General features: G+C 49.4%; 1 pseudogene across 1 annotated transcript; it reads left to right on the forward strand.

Annotated features, from left to right (window-relative positions):
• The first annotated feature begins 250 nt into the window (after window positions 1-250).
• Window positions 251-6,508, forward strand: LOC147000429 (H-2 class I histocompatibility antigen, Q10 alpha chain-like; annotated as a pseudogene). The gene is made up of 9 exons (XR_015045971.1): window positions 251-323; window positions 527-796; window positions 1,108-1,383; window positions 2,910-3,185; window positions 3,313-3,341; window positions 3,609-3,645; window positions 3,745-3,757; window positions 5,147-5,230; window positions 6,411-6,508. The product of XR_015045971.1 is annotated as an H-2 class I histocompatibility antigen, Q10 alpha chain-like (transcript).
• Window positions 6,509-10,064: the final 3,556 nt, after the last annotated feature.

A 10,064-nucleotide genomic window follows, 5' to 3' on the forward strand; every position in this document is an offset into this window, starting at 1 on the left:
AGGTGCACAAGGGCCTCGCTCTGCTCCCTGCAGACACCACCCTCTCCTGCAGCTCAGCTCCTGCCCCTCCCTTGCCCTGGAGCAGCACCACTTTATAGCTCCTGGGGATCTGACCTCCAGAGATAGCAGAAATTATCTGGCAGGACTCATTTCCATTGGGTGGCAGGATCCTGGGAAACCAACCAGCTACTCTGTGGGCCTTGGTTATAAAGTCCACACAGCCAAGGGCCTCAGTTTCCCGGTATTCCAGATGGGGGCAATGGCGCCGCGAATGCTGCTCCTGCTGCTGGCGGCCTCGCTGAAACTGACTGAGACCCGCGCGGGTGAGTGTGGGGTCAGGAGGGAAACAGCGTCTGCAGGGAGGGGCGGGGGCGGCAACGGGGAAGCCGCGTCCCCAATTCGCCCAACAGACCCTCCGCCCCTTCTCCACCCGCGTCCGGAGCCCCGCGCCCTGCTCCCCTCCCGGCCCGCGCACCCTGTCGGGGCCCCGGGTGGAGGTCGGGGTCTCACCGCGCGCCGCCCCCAGGCCCACACTCGCTGCGGTATTTCCACACCGCCGTGTCCCGGCCCGGCCTCGGGGAGCCCCGATTCATTATCGTCGGCTACGTGGACGACACGCAGTTTGTGCGCTTCGACAGCGACGCGGAGAATCCGAGGATGGAGCCGCGGGCGCTGTGGATGGAGCAGGAGGGGCCGGAGTATTGGGAGCGGAACACGCAGATCGCCAAGGAAAATGAGCAGAATTTCGGACGGAGCCTGAGGAAAGCGCTGAGCTACTACAACCAGAGCAAGGGCGGTGAGTGACCCCAGGTAGGAGGTCACGACCCCTCCACGTCCGGACACAGGAGCCAGAGACCTCCCGGGTCCCAAGTCAGAGGTTCTGGAGCAGAACCCACCTTGGATCGGTTTCCCTTTCAGTTTGGTTGAGTCCGCAGGTGGGCGGGGCCGGGTAGGCCGGGTAGCAGGGGACAGAAGTGTAGTCTGGGGTTAGGGCGGGGCAGGTGGTGGAGGCCAGGGCAGGTGGGCGGGAGCGGGGCGGGTGGGCGGGAGCGGGGCGGGTGGGCGGGAGCGGGGCGGGTAGGCGGGGCTGACCGCGGGATCCCGCAGGCTCTCACACCTTCCAGTGGTTGGTTGGTTGTGACCTGGGGCCAGACGGGAGCCTACTCCGAGGGTATGAGCAGTCTGCTTACGATGGCCGCGATTACGTCGCCCTGAACGAGGATCTGATAACGTGGACAGCGGCGGACCTGGCGGCCCTAAAGACCCGACGCAAGTTGGAGCAGGTTAATCTTGCAAAGAAGCGCAGGGACTACCTTGAGGGCGAGTGTTTGAAGTGGCTCCGCAGATACCTGGAGTTCGGGAATGCGACGCTGCTGCGCAAAGGTGGGATGCGGGCAGCTCCTCCCTCTGCCCTCAGTCCTGGGGCTCAGTCCTGGGGAAGAAGAAACCCTCAGCTGGGGTGATGCCCCTGTCTCAGAGGGGAGAGAGTGACCCTGGGTCTCCTGATCCCTCATCACAGGGACTGCACTGACTCTCCCAGGGCTCAGCCTTCTCCCTGGACAGTGCCCAGGCTGTCTCAGGAGGGAAGGAGAGAATTTCCCTGAGGTAACAACAGCTGCTCCCTTCAGTTCCCCTGCAGCCTCTGTCAGCCATGGCCTCTCCCAGGCCAGGTTCTCTGCCCACACCCACTGTGTGTGGACACTGACTCCTGTCCTGCTGAGTGTGTCAGCCCTTACACCTCAAGACAGGAAGTCACCTTTACCTGATAACAAACATGGACTCCCTAACCTAGGCCAATTTGCCCAGTCTCTAGAATTTTCAAAGAATACATTCTCACAGATCTCTCCCTGTCTGTGGGGTTTGCATCCCTTCCACAACCTAATTCTCTCTATTCCTACACCGCTGAATGGTCACATGAGCCCTTAGGGGTACCCTGGAAAATTATAAATCATGGAATTTCTTTTTCTTTTTTTCTCTCTTTTCTTTTTCTTCTTTCATTTTTCTTTACTTTTTTTTTTTTTTTGAAGGTGTTATTTTGTTTCTAGTCAGTTTTTGACTGCACTGGAGTGATCCTGTTTCTCCATGCCCTCGTATTATCATTTGTATCAGTCTCCACAGGTGCCAGGGGAGACTGCTAACCTGGATAATTAGACAAGATAAATCAGAGTTCTAGTTAAAGGAGATTTCTTGTGAACTTAGACTGTTTCCTGTCAGAACTAAACATCCAGAAGCCTCCTGCTCTTCCTCTGCCCCACAAGTTACAGTGCTCCCCCCAGTGAATCAGGACTTGGACTCTGAGAGACAGGGTCTTCTGCAATCCAGGGCTGAGTGAGAGGGAAGATCACAAACCCTGTGAGCCCACTGTGTTCCAGTGAGTGCTGCACTGGGGTCCAGAGCTCACTCCAGGGATCCTGTGTGACACACCTGTACCTTGTCCCCTAGAGGCAGGGACTGAGAGTCAGCTTCTGTGGCTATACACTTTGTGATGGCTGTTCTCTTGGACTGACGGTTAATGTTGGTCAGCAAGATGACCACAGTGGTTGAGTCTCACTGGTGGGACCCTTCCAGTGGCATATGACCCTAATTTTGATATGAACTCAAACACATATTAAATTACTTATTTGCCATTCCCTCTTCCATTCTGTGACTACCTCTCTCATGCTATTGAACATCACATAAGGATGACCATGTTCACCCACTGGCTCATGTGGATTCCCTCTTAGCTTCTGAATCCCAAAAGAAAATGTGCAGTTCTGTGCTGAGGGGACCAGCTCTGCTTTTGGTCACTAGTGCAATGACAGTGTAGTGTCAAACAGACACAGAGTTCACTGTTATTATTGGTTTAACTGAGTCTTGTGTAGTTTCAGTTTGTCTTGTTAATTGTGGGATTTCTTAAATCTTCCACACAGATCCCCCAAAGGCACATGTGACCCATCACCCCAGATCTGAAGGTGATGTCACCCTGAGGTGCTGGGCCCTAGGCTTCTACCCTGCTGACATCACCCTGACCTGGCAGTTGAATGGGGAGGAGCTGACCCAGGACATGGAGTTTGTGGAGACCAGGCCTGCAGGGGATGGAACCTTCCAGAAGTGGGCAGCTGTGGTGGTGCCTCTTGGGAAGGAGCAGAAGTACACATGCCATGTGGAACATGAGGGGCTGCCTGAGCCCCTCACCCTGAGATGGGGTAAGGAGGGTGTGGGTGCTGAACTGGGGTCAGGGAAAGCTTGAGACTTCTGCAGACCCTGAGCTGGTCAGGGCTGAGAGCTAAGGTCATGACCCTCACCTACATTTCCTGTACCTGTCTTTCCCAGAGCCTCCTCCATACACTGTCTCCAACATGGTTATCATTGCTGTTCTGGTTGTTGTTGGAGCTGTGATCATCATTGGAGCTGTGGTGGCTTTTGTGATGATGATGAGGAGAAACACAGGTAGGAAAGAGCAGGGTGTGAGTTTTCTCTCAGCCTGCTTTAGAAAGTGCTCTGCTCATTAATGGGAAACACAGTCACACCCCTCATTGCTACTGTCTCTAACTGGGTCTGCTGTCACTTCTGGGAACTTTCTAGAGTCAAGATCTTGCTTGATCTCTCACAGCTTTTCGTCTCAACAGGTGGAAAAGTAAGAGACAACGCTCAGGATCCAGGTTAGTGTGGGGACAGGATTGTCCTGAGGCCATTAGAGTGAAGCTGGAGATGTTAGGAGCTCTGGGAATCCATAATAGCTTCTTCAGAATAATCTCCTGGGAGCCTGAGTTGTACTGTGATATGAATACATACATTTACATGTACGTATACATTTGTTTTGTTTTACCCTAGGCAGGGACAGCCCCCAGAGCTCTGATATCTCTCTCCTAGATTGTAAAGGTGACACTCTGGTGCCTGATTGGGGAGGGGCAATGTGGACATGATTGGGTTTCAGGGACTCCCAGAATCTCCTGTGAGTGAGCTGTGGGTTGTTGGGATGTTGACTTCACAGTGATGGTTCATGACTCTCATTCTCTAGCATGAAGACAGCTGCCTGGAGTGGACTGAGTGACAGCCAGTGTGTTCAGGTCTCTCCTGTGACATCAAGAGTCTTTAGACATCAGCTTTCTATAGAAAATGGTGTCTCATGTTCTCTGTCACACCAACCCCAGTAGCATCTATGTGACAAGTTCCACAGACTGAGGTGAAAATTTCAAAAGAAGGAGGCCTCCTGGAATCAGTTGTGGAACTCTTGGCCAGAGGATTATATTGAGCCTTAGTTCTCATGGCAATTGCTTTATTTTGTTTTCTCTTATTCCTTTTCTTATTTGCATGTTCCTGGTAGCCTAGGCTAAGATCTTAAGTGAAAGTAATGGGTTAGAAACCATCCCTAGAGATGGGGTCACTAACATGACCTTATCTGGGGAAACCAACGCTTTAGTTTAGAAATTATTTACAAAATTATATAATAGTATTATGACAGATAAAAACTTTTCCAACAATAAAATTTCATGTGGCTACATGTGTGTTATCAGAGGTGGGCTTTGGCATGTGGTAAAGAAAGCCTTAAATAGAAAGAATTAACATAGTTTAAATTTAAGCACTGAAAAACAATCAGGCATTAGATGTTAAATAATAATTGACCATAAAGATTTAGTAACATGTCTTGAACATAAGCCAGTAGCCTTGGATGACTGCCCCACTGCTTATATTCATTTAGAGTTGTTATACTTCAATCATTTCTACTCCTCGTGATGTCACCTGTTCTGTTTGTGATTCACTGAACACATCTTTACAGAGTTGTAATGTTTGCATGGTTTTTGTGCTTTCCTGTGCATAATGATAATGATGGTATTTGTGATTGCTTCACTGTACACATCTTCTCAGTGTTGTAATATTTGCTCTTTTAATGTTTAAAAACCCCTGCTTGAGAGCTGCAAAATACACTCAGATTCATAGTGCCTCTGTGTTTGTTTCTGTTTGTAACTGCCGGATCCTTACCCACCTAGCTTGGAGGACCCTCATTCCAGGGATCCCCATCCACCACTCGGGAGGTCTGTGGTAGTTCCCTGTGATCCTATGGTCTCAGTGTGAAGAATTGTGGAGCCCAGTCTGTCCCTGCACACCAGGACCCTGTCCCTGCCCTGCCCTGTCTTCCCCTCTACAGCCAATCTTGCTGGTCCAGCCAAACACTAGGGGGCATCTGCATCCTGCCAGCTCCATGCTGCCCTGAGCTGCAGCTCCTCACTTCCACTCTGAGAATAAGAATCTGAATGGGACCTTGATTCTTAACATCTTGACCTGAGGGTTTATTGCTTGTTACATTGATGGATTGAGAATACTTGGAGGTTTGTTTTTTATGTTTGTTTGTTTTTTGAAGAACCACATGGCAGATGGAGAACCTTCCAGAATCTCTGTCACTATGCTGTGTGTATCTGTTGGGACAGGATGAGGCTGTGGGAGCTGAGTGTGAACATGGTTGTGCCCAGGTGTGGTCACTGTGTTGTGATCTTTGATGAGGTCACTCGTTGATTTTGTCACCTTTGGCTTCTGCTCTCTCCCTCACTACGAGGCACATGCTGAGAGTCTGTGGTCACAAGGACACAGGGAAGACCAGAGCCTTGACCTGTCCCCAGGATTATGAGCCCTCAGGGCTGGAGAGTCTACACTCAACTGGGGAAACTTTAACGTGCCCAGTGCACAAGATAAGTCACACTACATTTCCTCCCACCCATTTGCTTTAGCTTCTAATGATGCAGTCATGAAGGTGGCGTTGGCACTCCCTGTAGCCATGCTCCTGTTGTGATTTCTGCTTCTTTCTTTCCAGTGTCTGTCCCAGGGTTCTCAGGTGTCTGGTGTGGTCTGACTGCTCATCTCTCAGGAGCACATCCACAGCTGAGATAACAACATAGCAATGTTGCTTCTCTCTCCTGTCAATGGGTACAGCTTCCTGAACCTGGACTATCTTATCTAAGCACCTTGTGTTCTGGAGTTAACTCCCTGAAGTCTCTTAATCTCCACCCCCAGCTGGAGGGACTTTCATCCTGTGGACCTGGGACTTTCATCCCTGACTTGGGCATGCAGGGTGCAGTATTCAGCATAGTCTTTCTTTCTTTTTTTTTTTTTTTTGTTTTGTTTTGTTTTGTTTTGTTTTTTGTTTTTTGAGACAGGGTTTTTCTGTGTAGCCCTGGCTGTCCTGGAACTCACTCTGTAGACCAGGCTGGCCTCGAACTCAGAAATCTGCCTGCCTCTGCCTCCCGAGTGCTGGGATTAAAGGCATGCGCCACCACGTCCGGCCAGCATAGTCTTTCTTAAAGTCTGCTCATAGGCCTGCTTTTGCTCTGCATTGTGCATAGCTCTGTATTGTAGGAGGGGAAAGTCCTGTTCATAGGCCTGTAACCATTTAAATCCTCTAATATTTATAGCACTAAAGACACAGGAGACAAGGGCTGGAGAGATGCCTGAGCCATTAAGAGCATGGACTGCTCTTCTAGAGGTCCTGAGTTCAATTCCCAGCAACCACATGGTGGCTCACGACCATCTGTGATGGTTATCTACTCTACTGGTGTGCCTAAAGGCAGCTACAGTGTACTTATATACATAAATAAACAATTCTTACAAAAAAAAAAAAAAAAAAGACAAGGGAGGCATTTGCTTAGGTAAAACTTGCCAGCTCAGAAAGGAAAGTTTATTTTCTAACTATATATGATACACATATTTATAAGCCTAAATCTACAACTAAAATGCCAGCTATTTAGAAATCTCTTTCTATCTGTGTCATTCTGAGCTAGTCTACCTCTCTTTTGAGCTCCTCCAATACCAAGAGGGCTCTTTAGCTCCTTCCTAGATTTCTGTTTTACCTCTGTCCTGCCAGATGCTTCTCTGTTGTTCCTGCAAGCCAAGAGTGGGTGTGGGGGCACTCTATCAAAGGTCCAATTACTTATTAAAGAAGTCTAGCTCCTCTCATCCACCCTTGGCAGGCTGAGCCATGTCACTGTCATGGGATTTCTCTGCTTAGGGATTGCTAGCTTTTTTTCACCCCCTTTTCCTTGATATCACGCCCATGGGTTAGAGTGGGAAGTCCTTCTCAGATGCAGCTGGCTTTGTAAAGCTGCTGACCCCACACGGTGGGGGGTGGACAAGGGGCAGCCCCCGGTACCAGGTTCTCAGTCTCTGGCATCCCACGCTGGATTATGGCAGAGGAACTGAGAACAGAATAGGGGCCCCGGGGCCACACTCAGCCCCGGAGATAAGGGAAGAGAGGGCAGGGGGAAAGAGGGGCGCTGGGTGGTTCCCATGCAGGCGAGAGTCCTTCAGAGACAGTCTATGATTTTAGAGCCTTATTGTAGAAAGGCAGAGGGAAAGAGAAAAGGTAGAAAGAGAGAGAGACCAGCAATGGCCACATAGAGAGAGTGTGGGAGTGAAAGAGTGAAAGAGAGTTAGAGAGTAAGAAAGGTGAAGACTTAGAGAGAGAGAGAGGTAAAAGCTTAGAGAGCGAGGAGGGGCCAAACAGCCCCTTTTATAGTGGGCTTGTTATCTTGCTGTTGCTAGGTAACTGTGGAGGAGTCTAGCCAGAATGCCAGAAGCTTGGGACATTGTCTATGTGACTGCTAGCCACAAGCTTCTCCTGTGGGAGCTATGGGGGCAGCAACTTCAACAGGAGCCAGGGGTCCAAGAGACATGAGGGAACACCTACTGTCCCATGTAGATGAAAATTACTACTCATCTGGTCCCACAGGGCTTCAAGACTTCAAGCCTGGCTCAACAGGAAACCAGGCTGCCTGTGCATAGCCCATTGCCCCACAACTGAGAAGGAGTTCCTTGGGGCAATTTCAATCTCCACTTTTCAGGATACCAGCAGTCCAGGTCTGCAGGGTCAGGATAGCAAACCCAAATCATCGGCTGTGTCAGGACCCAGCAGAAACTGCCAGGCCTCCACCAAATCTGCACGAGTCAGCAGGAATGACCAGGAGAAGTTCTCTGCCATGACTCTCTCAACAAAGCAAAGATCAGTGAAGATGAAGACTTGAGGCCAATGTAGCATTGCAAAGCCAGCTATGCAAGGCCACCATCACTGTCCATTGTGTCCTATTATACTCCCTCCTAATATCACGTGTCCTCACACAAGTCTTGCCTTCCACGAGTCTGCCTCAGCAAAACTCCACTTGAGTCTGTATCAGCTCACATATCCAGAGACTTTCACTTCACTCTGCCAATCATCCTGCTGCAGGAGCAGCAAGAAGCCACCAGAGCATCACCAGAAGGTTTTTGGTGCATTTCTCTCTATGGAGTCACAAGCAACGATGACCAATAAATAATGGTAAGGCTTACCAATACCATGCAGCCTCATCTGCTGTCTGTTGGGACTTATTTATGTTCCTTCTAAGCATTATGTGTCCTTTGCCGAATCTACTTTAGCAAACACCCTTTCACCTGTGTCTGCTTCAGCAAAACAGCATTTGACAGAACTGACTTTCCACAGAAACCAGAAATTTTCCCTTCAAGAACTGTGATGTTTCTCTCCTCTGTAATTTGGGCACCGCCCCCTGAAACTTTTTTTAAAAAAAGATTTATTTATTAATTTATGTGTGTACATCTCTGTCTTTAGAAACACCAGAAGAGGGCATCAGATCCTATTATGGATGATTGTGAGCCACCATGTGGTTGCTGAGAATTGAACTCAGGACCTCTGGAAGAGCAGTCAGTGTTCTTAACCACTGAGCCATCTCTCCAGCTCCCCCAGCCCCACTGAAACTTTATACTCCTCCATTATCTTCTCTTTTAACAGCTGTGTTCTGGAGTTAACTCCCTGAACTCTCATAATCTCTGTTCCCAGCTCAGTGAACCTGTTTCTTGCAGCCCTGACTTGGGCATGCTGGATGCATATTCAGTATAGTCTGTCTTAAATCCCTGTTCATAGCCTGTTATTCCTCTGCATTGTGGATGGCTCTGTATTACAGGAGACCAAAGTCCTGCTCATAGGCCTGTAACCATTTAAATTATGGAATATTTATACCAATAAGCACACAGGAGGCATAAACTGATGTATAAACCTGCCAGCTCAGTGAGGAAACTTTATTTTCCTAACTATATAGGAGACACCTATTACAAGCCTGATTCTACACCTAAACTGTCAGCTCTTCAAAAATCTCTTTCTATCTGTGTCAATCTTATCAGGCTACTCTACCTTTCTCTTGAGCTCCTCCAAACTCCAGAGGGATCTTTAGCTCTGATTCCTAGATTTCTGTTTTACCTGTGTCCTGCCAGATGCTTCTTTGCTGTTCCTGCAACCCAAAGAGGAAATGCCCATCACTTACCACCTGGAGCTCCTTCCATTTTGGCTCTTCCAAGCTGTGTGTGTGTGTGTGTGTGTGTGTGTATGTGTGTGTGTGTGTGTGTGTGTGTGTCTGTGTGTCTGTCTGTGTGTCTGTCTGTCTGTGTGTGTGTCTATGTGTGTGTGTCTGTGTATGTGTGTATGTGTGAGAGAGAGACAGAGAGACAGAGAGACAAAGAGAGACAGACAGGCAAAGAGAGACAGACAGACAGACAGATACAGACAGGCAGAGAAAGACAGACAGGCAGAGAGAGACAGACAGGCAGAGAAAGACAGACAGGCAGAGAGAGACAGAGAGACAAAGAGAGACAGACAGGCAGAGAGGGACAGACAGGCAGAGAGAGACAGACAGACAGAGAGAGACAAAGAGACAGAGACAGAGAAAGACAGAGAGAGAGAGAGAGAGAGAGAGAGAGAGAGAGAGCTCTGTCAAAGGTCCAATTGCTTATAAAAGAAGTCTAGCTCCTCCCATTCACCCTTGGCAGGCTGAGCCATGTCACTGTCATGGGGCTTTTCTGATCAGGAATTGCTAGACTTTTTTTCCCACCACATTTTCTTTGGCATGGGTCCCATGGGTTAGAGTGGGAAGTCCTTTCCATATGCAGCTGGCTTTTGCTGAGGTTCCATTTGTGTGGGGCTGCTGGGGACAGGAGAGGTGTTGGCACTGTGGACAGCTCCTGCCCTGTTTTGCCAAGGCTGCAGGCTGCAGCCAAAAGAAGAGGTCGCCACCATGGACAGCTCCTGTGAGGCCTGTAGAAGGAGATGTCCT

The sequence above is a fragment of the Mus caroli genome, unplaced genomic scaffold, assembly GCF_978045245.1.
Source record: "Mus caroli unplaced genomic scaffold, Mus_caroli_1 scaffold_18, whole genome shotgun sequence".
In the NCBI taxonomy this organism is placed as follows: Eukaryota; Metazoa; Chordata; class Mammalia; order Rodentia; family Muridae; genus Mus; species Mus caroli.